Here is a 10198-nt window from a genome sequence, read left to right as displayed (position 1 = left end):
TGGCAAGACCAAACGGTGCTTCAAGGTTAGAATCCTGGAGCACCTACGTAACATCAAGCATGGGGTTACCAACCACAGTGTGTCCAGACATTTCAAGGAGGTCCATAATTGTGACCCGAAAACCCTGACTTGTAGGGGAATTGAATTGGTACAACATAGTAAGAGAGGTGGTGATCACGACAAGTTTCTTCTTAAGCGTGAGACCACCTGGATCTTGAGATTGGACACACTGGTCCCGAGGGGACTTAACGAAGGATACGAGATAACCCCGTTTATAAACTAGTTCTGCTTTATCGGTATTATAAGCCCGACATTCTTTATTTATCAGTCTATACCATTTATGCTTGGGCTGATTTGTAATATGATTTTGTGGATATTTATCATGTGTATGATTACTGTGGCTGAATTTTGTACGCTATATTAATGAATTATGTAGCCTGCAATCTAATTGGGCTATTTTTATAAATGGTTTTTATGATATGTTTTTCATGATATGTTTCACATGAATTATGTTTTATATGAAGTTTGGTTTAGAAACTCTATTTCCCCTTTTTTGGGAATAATTAATATGAGATATTTCTAGCTAGATTGACGTCTGTCAACTAGCTGATATGGATTATTGTAATATGTGTTTTTTTGTGATGGGTTTTTATGTGAATTTTTATGTAAATTGATTTTTATGCCTCTATCCAATAGGTAGGCTGCTCACACAATGTATCTGTACCAGTGGTATATAATAACTCTTTATAGAGATATTTTTATATATCTGAGCTCATATAGTTGTTTATTTAGCACAGCATACAGTTGTGCCTCAAATGTCACACATTTTTTATGTGAGCTAATAATACTCCCTGTTTTATTCAGTAGTCTGTGACAGACGCTGATGTTTCTGTCGTCACACTTTTCCCCCCCTTTGCTTATATCAGGTTCTGAAATGGGTCACAGATACTTTATTGTTGCGTTGCTGATATAGAATATACAATCTTGTTTATATCTGTTGCCATGTTAGCATGGCCTAGCAACGCCCCTGTTGGGGTATAGTTTACTCGGCGGCTAATGGTTGATACGCCTGCCTGTCATTTTAGTGACGTATAATTCAGATGATGCGCTATACATTTATCCGCCCCTATACAAATTATGTCCAATAACAGTTAAGCATGCCCCGTCCGCGTCATGGTGACGTTGTAATACACACCCAGCAGCCCGCGTCACTTGGCTGACGCATCATGAGTGTATCCGCCCGCTTACCCGTGATATCTATATACTCTCCGTTCGCGTCATGGTGACGAGGTAAGACACACCCAGCAGCTCGCGTCACTTGATTGCCGCGTCACGCTGGTATTCGCCCGCTTACTAGCGGTGTCGAATCCCATTATGTTCTTTGTTTATGTCAGCGATCTATGCATGTTAACGCCCACCCGCCCTCTTTGTTTAGCTGTCCAATACGGCATACTTACCTAGTTTTGAGTGACAGGGATAGTTCCTTATAATCCAGTTGAGCGTACGTAGTAGCCACGCCCTCTGACGAAGTCCCCAGTGACGAAACGCGTCAGGGCGTGGCCTACGACGCTCCTACTACTCCGATCACTGGTCTCCTGGACGTGGTTTTCCTTCACACGCTTCCGTGCAAGCCAGCTCTGCAGCGTTTCGAGTGATACCAAGGTCCCGGTACAGTGTGAGCAGTTTGCCTTTGGTTTTAATTACCTAAGCCTTGTGGTACCCAGTCCACAGTGTTTTTACACATGGTACGAGTCTATGCTTAATTGTACCTTGGAAATTTTATTCTTAATAAATTTCTCACTATCAAAATACTGCACCATGAAGCGCCTTCTTTCTGCCTCCTTCTATATATATATATATATATATATATAGTTATAGTTATGCTTCCCTTCCCTGTTGGAGATAGAGGTCTCAGAGAGAGGTTTTCCTTTATATTGGAGTGCTCTCGCACTTTAAAAAGTTTAGACCACCATTGGTGACACGACTCCAAATTCAGCTAAGAAGGAAGAGTTATCCCCCTTCCCCTGGAATCTGTCGAATTTCTTAAAGACATAATTTGAAGATGTATTATTCTGTTCCCCTGATGAATTCACTGTAGACGATACGCGTTGGGACTTTTACTGTTTTGCCTGGGACAACAAGACCATCTAAAATAAACAAGTTTCCTGATTAACTATTTCTGTTTGCTTCATTGCACAACGGATCACCATATATATGGACATTATTGATTAGGCACCACACTACAATTGGTTTGTGTATTGTTAATCTTGTCCCATAACCCTCTGAGGACACTGTGGTGAGGCAGCCATTTCTACATATTTCTGCTTGAACAATTTCTGTAAGCGCCGTGTGGGATTACTGGGTAATATATATAATATATATAGGAACTAGAAAGCAGAGTCGTCTTGTTAAAGAATTTTTAGTGAAGAATGTCCAGTAACAAAACAGGGTACATCCAAACAGGTCAACGTTTTGATGCTGCCCGCATCGTTATCAAGACAGCATGTTACCCAATGATATACCATATATTTATATCTATAGCCCAATCCCTGCACTCTCATCTTCATATGAGGTAACCGCTGGGGTGTATAATAGTAAAAGCAGGTAAATACTTACAACCATATATAGATACAGAACAATTCCCCTAGGAAAAAAAACAGCATTCAGCAGGTTTGTAAATAATATCCATACGTACAGATTTAGTCAAAAAGTTTGCCGACATTTCAATCCCATAGAGGACCTTTCTCAAGGCAGCAGCAGTGTCAACCAAGTATCACAATGTCCACTTATCAAGGAAAAATAGAGAGGGGAACTGGGGACCAGGAAAGCTCTGCCTTGGGCCCTGCTTTTTAATAGGGTCTCTGTACACCCTACAGACTGGTTTTGTTGCTGCTGCCGCCATGTTTTCCACAAAAGTGGAATGCATGAAATCACTTCCTGTTGAAACCGGAAGTGTGGGCCAAGCTGGCAGTGCGGCCGGGATCACTAGATGTACCCATCCTATGGAATGCCCCTCCACACACAATAAGACTATCTACAAGCCACTTCTTCAGACAAGCCTATCATATTTAAGTTCTACACGCATAACCCTCTGAAGCACTTCTGTATTATATAGCTTTTCTTCTGGACTTGCAACTTGGTGGGACAGTTGCCAGGTTTCCATGAAAACCAGTTGTTAGTGTAGGACTTGCAGTGAAATGGGGTCCCTTGGCGATGGGCTGCAAGCTTAAATGCATTGATCAATTCATGAACTAAAACCCCATTATTTATTTAATTGATTATTTGAATGTTAAGGTGAGTCAGTTTGTTGTAGTGAGTGCTGGGTCCCCTGTGTTTGTATTTACTAGAGTGTGTGGTCACAGGCCACCGCACCCCATCCTGGGAAGTGGGTGCTGTTTGCACCCCATTCTTAGGAATGGCGAGTGTGTAGGTACTTCTGTATCTATATATATATATCTATATACAGGTTGAGTATCCCGTATCCAAAATGCTCGGGACCAGGAGAATTTTGGATAACGGATTATTCCGTATTTCGGAATATTTTAATATTTCAATGATGTATTTTGAAGTATCTTGCATTTATGCTGTATAAACACATCAAAGACATGAAATGCACACAATATATATTTTATTTGTCCAAAAAACAAGGTTTCAAAACATGAAACAAAATTTGTGTACTATCTCAGGCACCAAAAATAAGGTAATGGCAATGGATCGCACGATACTACTACAGACAAAACCGCAATTGAAAACCATGGAGGAAAAATTGCCATGGGTAACAACTTATAACCATCAGAGCCCTGAGACGGTTAAAATTGTAAGAAATCATTGGCCTGTAGTACAGGCAGACCTAGAGGTAGGCGTATCCAAAACCTCCTTGCTACCTAGCTTTAAAAGATCCAAAAATCTACGTGATAGAGGTAGAAAGTATCAAATGTGCTATAACCAGCGCTATCTGATACAGTACTTCGGAGTCTCAGCAAATATGAAAGCAGATGTATTAAAAAAAACAACAAGTAGTGCAATTTTGCTGCTTATCATTTTTTGGGGGCATGTTAGCAGGTGGCCGCTATGGGTCTTCTGGTGATGTTTGCGAGATCTTGCGAATGCAATGTGTACTGGCCAAGAGATAAAAAAAATGTTAACCGCACTGCTTATACGCTAAAGTTGCTTGTGGCACTGCATTAACATTTTATGTAATCCAAGACATTATCTCATGCGGTCAGATGTTACAGTGTATGCCGGGCAACTGCGTCACACACACCCTTGAAATTGTATGTGAACATTTTAATTTTGTTTTGATTTCTGATATGGAATGACCCATCTCTCTGCACCTACTATCCAGCCTCATTCAAAGTTGATAATGGTGATACGGTGCCATCTTCACTACTTACAATACGACAATGGATTGCAGAGATTTCTGCCTAGATATAGGGGCTGATTCATATATGATCGCATGGCTGCAGATTCTTAACTAGCCGTACACCTGAATTCGCAAGGCGGGTTTTCACTATAGTGGGGCGGCGTCTACCTGTTTGCTGGCTGTTGCACATTCGCAGCCAAGCGATGAGGTCTGAATTACCCCCATAGTACATAATATGTGGATAATGGCACTTAATACTGGGGTGTGTACTATGAATAGAAGTGGATATCTAGGACAAATACAAATATCTCATTAGAAAAACAATAGCGCTTCAAAAAAATCTTTAAAAATACTCCCCTGTGGACGTGCTCTTAGGCGGTCTCTTTTCTGAGGGTCTCAGGATGATATCAAGGGTATATGCAAAAGAAGAGAGAGAGTATACACTTCCCCTTGTGCAATACTGTTAGCCGGTATGGTAATTCACTATATAGATTACTTCAAAGGTATAAAAAAAATATTTAGTTTTTTTCGGGGTTCTATTCCCCTTCCTATTGCACTCACAGGTTAAATGGTTTCAACAGGCATTCAATAAAAGTGTGCTCCAAATGGTATCTTCTATCTTGAAAAAAATGTATATATGTGGTTTGGGGGCGGTCCCCTACATTAATTACTTACAAGCTAGTACTTGTATAACTGCATATCGGATGGGTCTTTTCTCCGGATTATCGTTTTTTCTCACTCCCTCATGCACTATCACTGGTTAATGATATATACAAGGGAAGCACTGTGTAAAGTTCTTAGTTATCTTTAATCACAGTACATACATTTACAGAAAAAACAAAAAAAGTGGGTACACTTAGCTTCAAAGGTATTTCTGGGACCAGGGTTCCTATGATGTTTACAGGATACGACGGGGCCCCGACAATCCCAAAAGGAGTCCCTTCTGTCCACACTTTGAGCCAGTTCCCACCACAAGCAATAATGGAAGAGTCTCCACCAACGCGTTTCGATCTAAACGTAGATCTTTTTCAAGGTGTATGGATACTCTTCCATTGAGGGTTTAAATAGCCCCTTAATTACACTTCAAGTCCATACATCTGTTGCACCTGGGCCCCATACCAGGTATATTCTAAAATAAATTAGTAGGTTCCGATTTGCAGTTATGTTTTTTACATGTTCTGGGTCCCGGCGACTTCCGGAAGTGCACGCAGCGTCACATCCGGCCATGTGCGGTCCGTCACTTCCGGTATTCTCGTGTGTCTCCTTCTCTTGAATGGTGTGTATGTTTATCCCGTGCAGCGCAGACTTCCTGTCCTATCCTCCGTCTATTACGCTGAGGGACCTCCGGTCACGTGATCTGGTCCAGTGATCGAGCGGCCATTTTTAGTGCTGGAAAAATGGCCGCTCGCTGCCATGGCGATAAACATACACACCATTCAAGAGCAGGAGACACGGGATAAACATACACACCATTCAAGAGAAGGAGACACACGAGAATACCGGAAGTGACGGACCGCACATGGCCGGATGTGACGCTGCGTGCACTTCCGGAAGTCGCCGGGACCCGGAACATGTAAAAAACATAACTGCAAATCGGAACCTACTAATTTATTTTAGAATATACCTGGTATGGGGCCCAGGTGCAACAGATGTATGGACTTGAAGTGTAATTAAGGGGCTATTTAAACCCTCAATGGAAGAGTATCCATACACCTTGAAAAAGATCTACGTTTAGATCGAAACGCGTTGGTGGAGACTCTTCCATTATTGCTTGTGGTGGGAACTGGCTCAAAGTGTGGACAGAAGGGACTCCTTTTGGGATTGTCGGGGCCCCGTCGTATCCTATAAACATCATAGGAACCCTGGTCCCAGAAATACCTTTGAAGCTAAGTGTACCCACTTTTTTTGTTTTTTTCTGTAAATTTATGTACTGTGATTAAAGATAACTAAGAACTTTACACAGTGCTTCCCTTGTATATATCATTATCCAGTGATAGTGCATGAGGGAGTGAGAAAAAACGATAATCCGGAGAAAAGACCCATCCGATATGCAGTTATACAAGTACTAGCTTGTAAGTAATTAATGTAGGGGACCGCCCCCAAACCACATATATAAATTTTTTTCAAGATAGAAGATACCATTTGGAGCACACTTTTATTGAATGCCTGTTGAAACCATTTAACCTGTGAGTGCAATAGGAAGGGGAATAGATCCCCGAAAAAAACAAAAATTTTTTTCATACCTTTTGAAGTAATCTATATAGTGAATTACCATACCGGCTAACAGTATTGCACAAGGGGAAGTGTATACTCTCTCTCTTCTTTTGCATATACCCTTGATATCATCCTGAGACCCTCAGAAAAGAGACCGCCTAAGAGCACGTCCACAGGGGAGTATTTTTAAAGATTTTTTTGAAGCGCTATTGTTTTTCTAATGAGATATTTGTATTTGTCCTAGTATTGTGGTGGGTCAAGTGATACCCTTCTTTCTCATAAAAAACATAAGCGAATCTTTTTTAGCGCAGACAACCTCCAATCCAAACTTTTTCCATAAGAAGTGGATATCTGTTTTCCTGGCACATGAGAATATAATGTAGGTTAAACATTATATTGTAAACAATGTACATGAATTACAAGGGATCTAAAAATGAATGAAATAAAAGATAGTGTGGGCAGCATGGGTGCGACAGTGCCTAGCAATACTGCCTCACAGCATTGATGTTTTGGGTTTCATTCTAACCAAGAATTGTACGTTCTCCCTGGGTATGCATGGGTATACATATGGTAGGTGATATAGATTCCAATCTCTAAACATGTGAATGACTCAGAATGTGTGCGCTGTATAAATGACTTCATAAACTCTGTGTAAATCTTCTTGTGTTGGTGTTCATTTGTCATTAGTCACTAAGTCGGATATTATATTGACTGTTGTGTGTTTGAACGGGATGCGGTCATTTGGTCTACTGCATTATGGTCGACAGTCATTAGGTCGAATCCATTAGGTCGACATGCTAAAAGGTCGACATGACTCTAGGTCGACATGGGAAAAGGTCGACATGATTCTAGTTCGAAAGGTCATTAGTTCGACAGGTCATTAGTTCGACAAGGTCATTAGTTCGACATTGTCTATGTCGACATTCACAAGGTCGACATGGAGTTTTTCACTGTTTTTTGAGCCAACATGTGCCGACAGGTGGTATTTCATGCCCTACCATCCACTAGGGCGTGGTGGGAGAATAAAATAGTGTGCCGAGCGTAGCGAGGCACCGTGCCCGACGCATTGCGAGCGCAGCGAGCGATGCGAGGGGATGCAGTGCACTTTAAACTGTGTCCATGTCAACTGTGTTGACAATCAGGTAAAAAAACAGTGAAAAACCCCATGTCGACCTTGTGAATGTCGACATAGACAATGTCGAACTAATGACCTTGTCGAACTAATGACCTGTCGAACTAATGACATTTTGACCTAGAATCATGTCGACCTTTTCCCATGTCGACCTAGAATCATGTCGACCTTTTAGCATGTCGACCTAATGGTTTCGACCTAATGACTTTCTACCATAATGCAATAGACCAAATGATCCCAACCCGTTTGAACTGTTACAGAAAGTCCTTCCTCCCGATTCTATGAAACCAGAGGCAAAGAGGCTCTTGGAAAGATTGCTTAAGTGGGGTCAAAGGAATGGCTTAAACCTTTCTGCTGAGATACAAGAGGTAAGGTTTATATCTGTTCTGTGTGGGACATTTATAAGCACTGGCCAGTTACACTCTATTAAAGTTTAAAAAATTCAAGCTGGTTGTTTGCTAAGGGCACCACCGCCCTTTTTTTCAGTCTCTTGTAAACTAATCATCATATTACCTAATGTATTCTCTCTGCCTGTGATACTTGTTTCCCTCCTTTCATCTGTTTTTTTCCATGCAGTATAGTCTCTTCTAAGGGCTTTTGTGTGTATGTTCATATGTGGGATTCGGTATGAAATCCCGACGGTCAAAATCCCGACATTTAAAATCCCGACAAGGTCAAAATACCAACATATAGAATGCACATGTGAAACAGTCAACATGACTTTGTGTCGACAGGTCGCGAGGTCGACATGGGTTTTTTCACCGTTTTTTTTACCCGAATATCAACATGGACACAGTTGGAAGTGAATATCAGCCCCTCGCATCGCTCACTATGCCTCGGGCGCGGTGCTTCGCTGAGCTCGGCACACTATTTTATTCTCCCACCACGTCCTAGTGGATGGTAGGGCAGGAAATACCGCCTGTCGGCACATGTCGGGTCAAAAAACAGTGAAAAAACCAATGCCGACCTGTCATGTTGACTGTTTCACCTGTACATTCTATATGTCGGTATTTTGACCATGTCAGGATTTTAAAAGTCGGGATTTTGTCCTTGTCTGTATTTTGACTGCATCCCCATATGTGACCCTAGCATTAATGGGTGTGGATTACTTGGTCACCAGCAAGTTGTTAGACAGTCATTTGGTCGACACCATCAGGTAGACATGCATTTAGGTTGACATGGTTGTAGGTTGACACAAGGTTAGGTTGACAGGGGTAAGGTCGACATGGTCATTTTGTCGACATGGGTAAGGTCGACATGGTCATTTTGTCGACATGGGTAAGGTCGACATGGTCATTAAGTCAACAGTGAAAAAGTCGACTTTAAAAAAAAAAATGGTACTTGTTTCCTAGAACGGCCACAATCGTGAGTGATCGTGGCTCTTAATTAAGGGACACGATCCTCACGATGTGGCCGATTTTTTACAATTTTTTCACTTTGATTGACAGAAATCGGGTCAATCGGTCGGTCGCGACCAATTAAAATCGGCCGCGATGCGACCGACCGATTGACCCGATTTTTCCATAGACTTCAATGTTAAAAAATCTTTTAACATTGAAATCGGTCGGTCTTGTGCCATTATAATGGCACAAGATGAGATGGGCTTGATTAAGTCCATCTCACATAGGGAAAAATGTTAAAAAAGGTGAAATGGGCCAATATGACCCATTTCACATTTTTTAGGTGGCCGCCATGACCCCACGATAGACGTCAACCCGAAGCGTGGCGAGCGCAGCGAGCCCGCGAGGGGCGGCGGTGCGCGTCCTCCGACCTTTTCATTCCCCTACTATCCACTAGGGCGTGGAGTGAGAATAGAATAGTGTGGCGAGCGCAGCGAGCCACCGAGCCCGAAGCGTGGCGAGCGCAGCGAGCCCCGCGAGGGGACGCGTATACCTGTGAAGTTATACGCGTCCCCTCGCGGGGCTCGCTGCGCTCGCCACGCTTCGGGCTCGGTGGCTCGCTACGCTCGCCACACTATTCTATTCTCACTCCACGCCCTAGTGGATAGTAGGGGAATGAAAAGGTCGGAGGACGCGCACCGCCGCCCCTCGCGGGCTCGCTGCGCTCGCCACGCTTCGGGTTGACGTCTATCGTGGGGTCTAGCCCACTTAGTAACATTTGGGGGGGCAATTGAAAATAATAAGGTGAAAAAAAAAAAAATCGGGTGAAAAATCGGTCGATCGGATCGGTCGCATCGTATGCGACCAAATCGCATGCGATGCGATCGATCCGATTTTTTATCTTACGACCACAACGATCTAAATCGTTGTGGCCGTTCTAGGAAACAAGTACCAAAAAAATTACCCTTATGTCCTAGTGGATGGTAGGGCATGAAATAACACCTGTCGGCGCATGTTGTGTCGACATGGACACCGAGCCGTACAACCACGTCCCCTCACATGCTACGCTCGGCACACTATTTTATTCTCCCACCACGCCATAGTAGATGGTAGGGCATGAAATACTGCCTGTCGGCTAAAAAAAAGTAA

The 10198-nt window shown here is 42.6% G+C and overlaps 1 pseudogene; it reads left to right on the top strand.

Moving 5' to 3' along the window:
* The first annotated feature begins 1279 nt into the window (after positions 1-1279).
* The window catches only part of LOC146071761 (thimet oligopeptidase-like), a 28447-nt pseudogene continuing 19528 nt past the window's right edge, over positions 1280-10198 (top strand).

This window comes from Crinia signifera, chromosome 1, assembly GCF_055691185.1.
Source record: "Crinia signifera chromosome 1, ASM5569118v1, whole genome shotgun sequence".
In the NCBI taxonomy this organism is placed as follows: Eukaryota; Metazoa; Chordata; class Amphibia; order Anura; family Myobatrachidae; genus Crinia; species Crinia signifera.
This window is presented reverse-complemented; position numbering and strand designations above follow the sequence as displayed.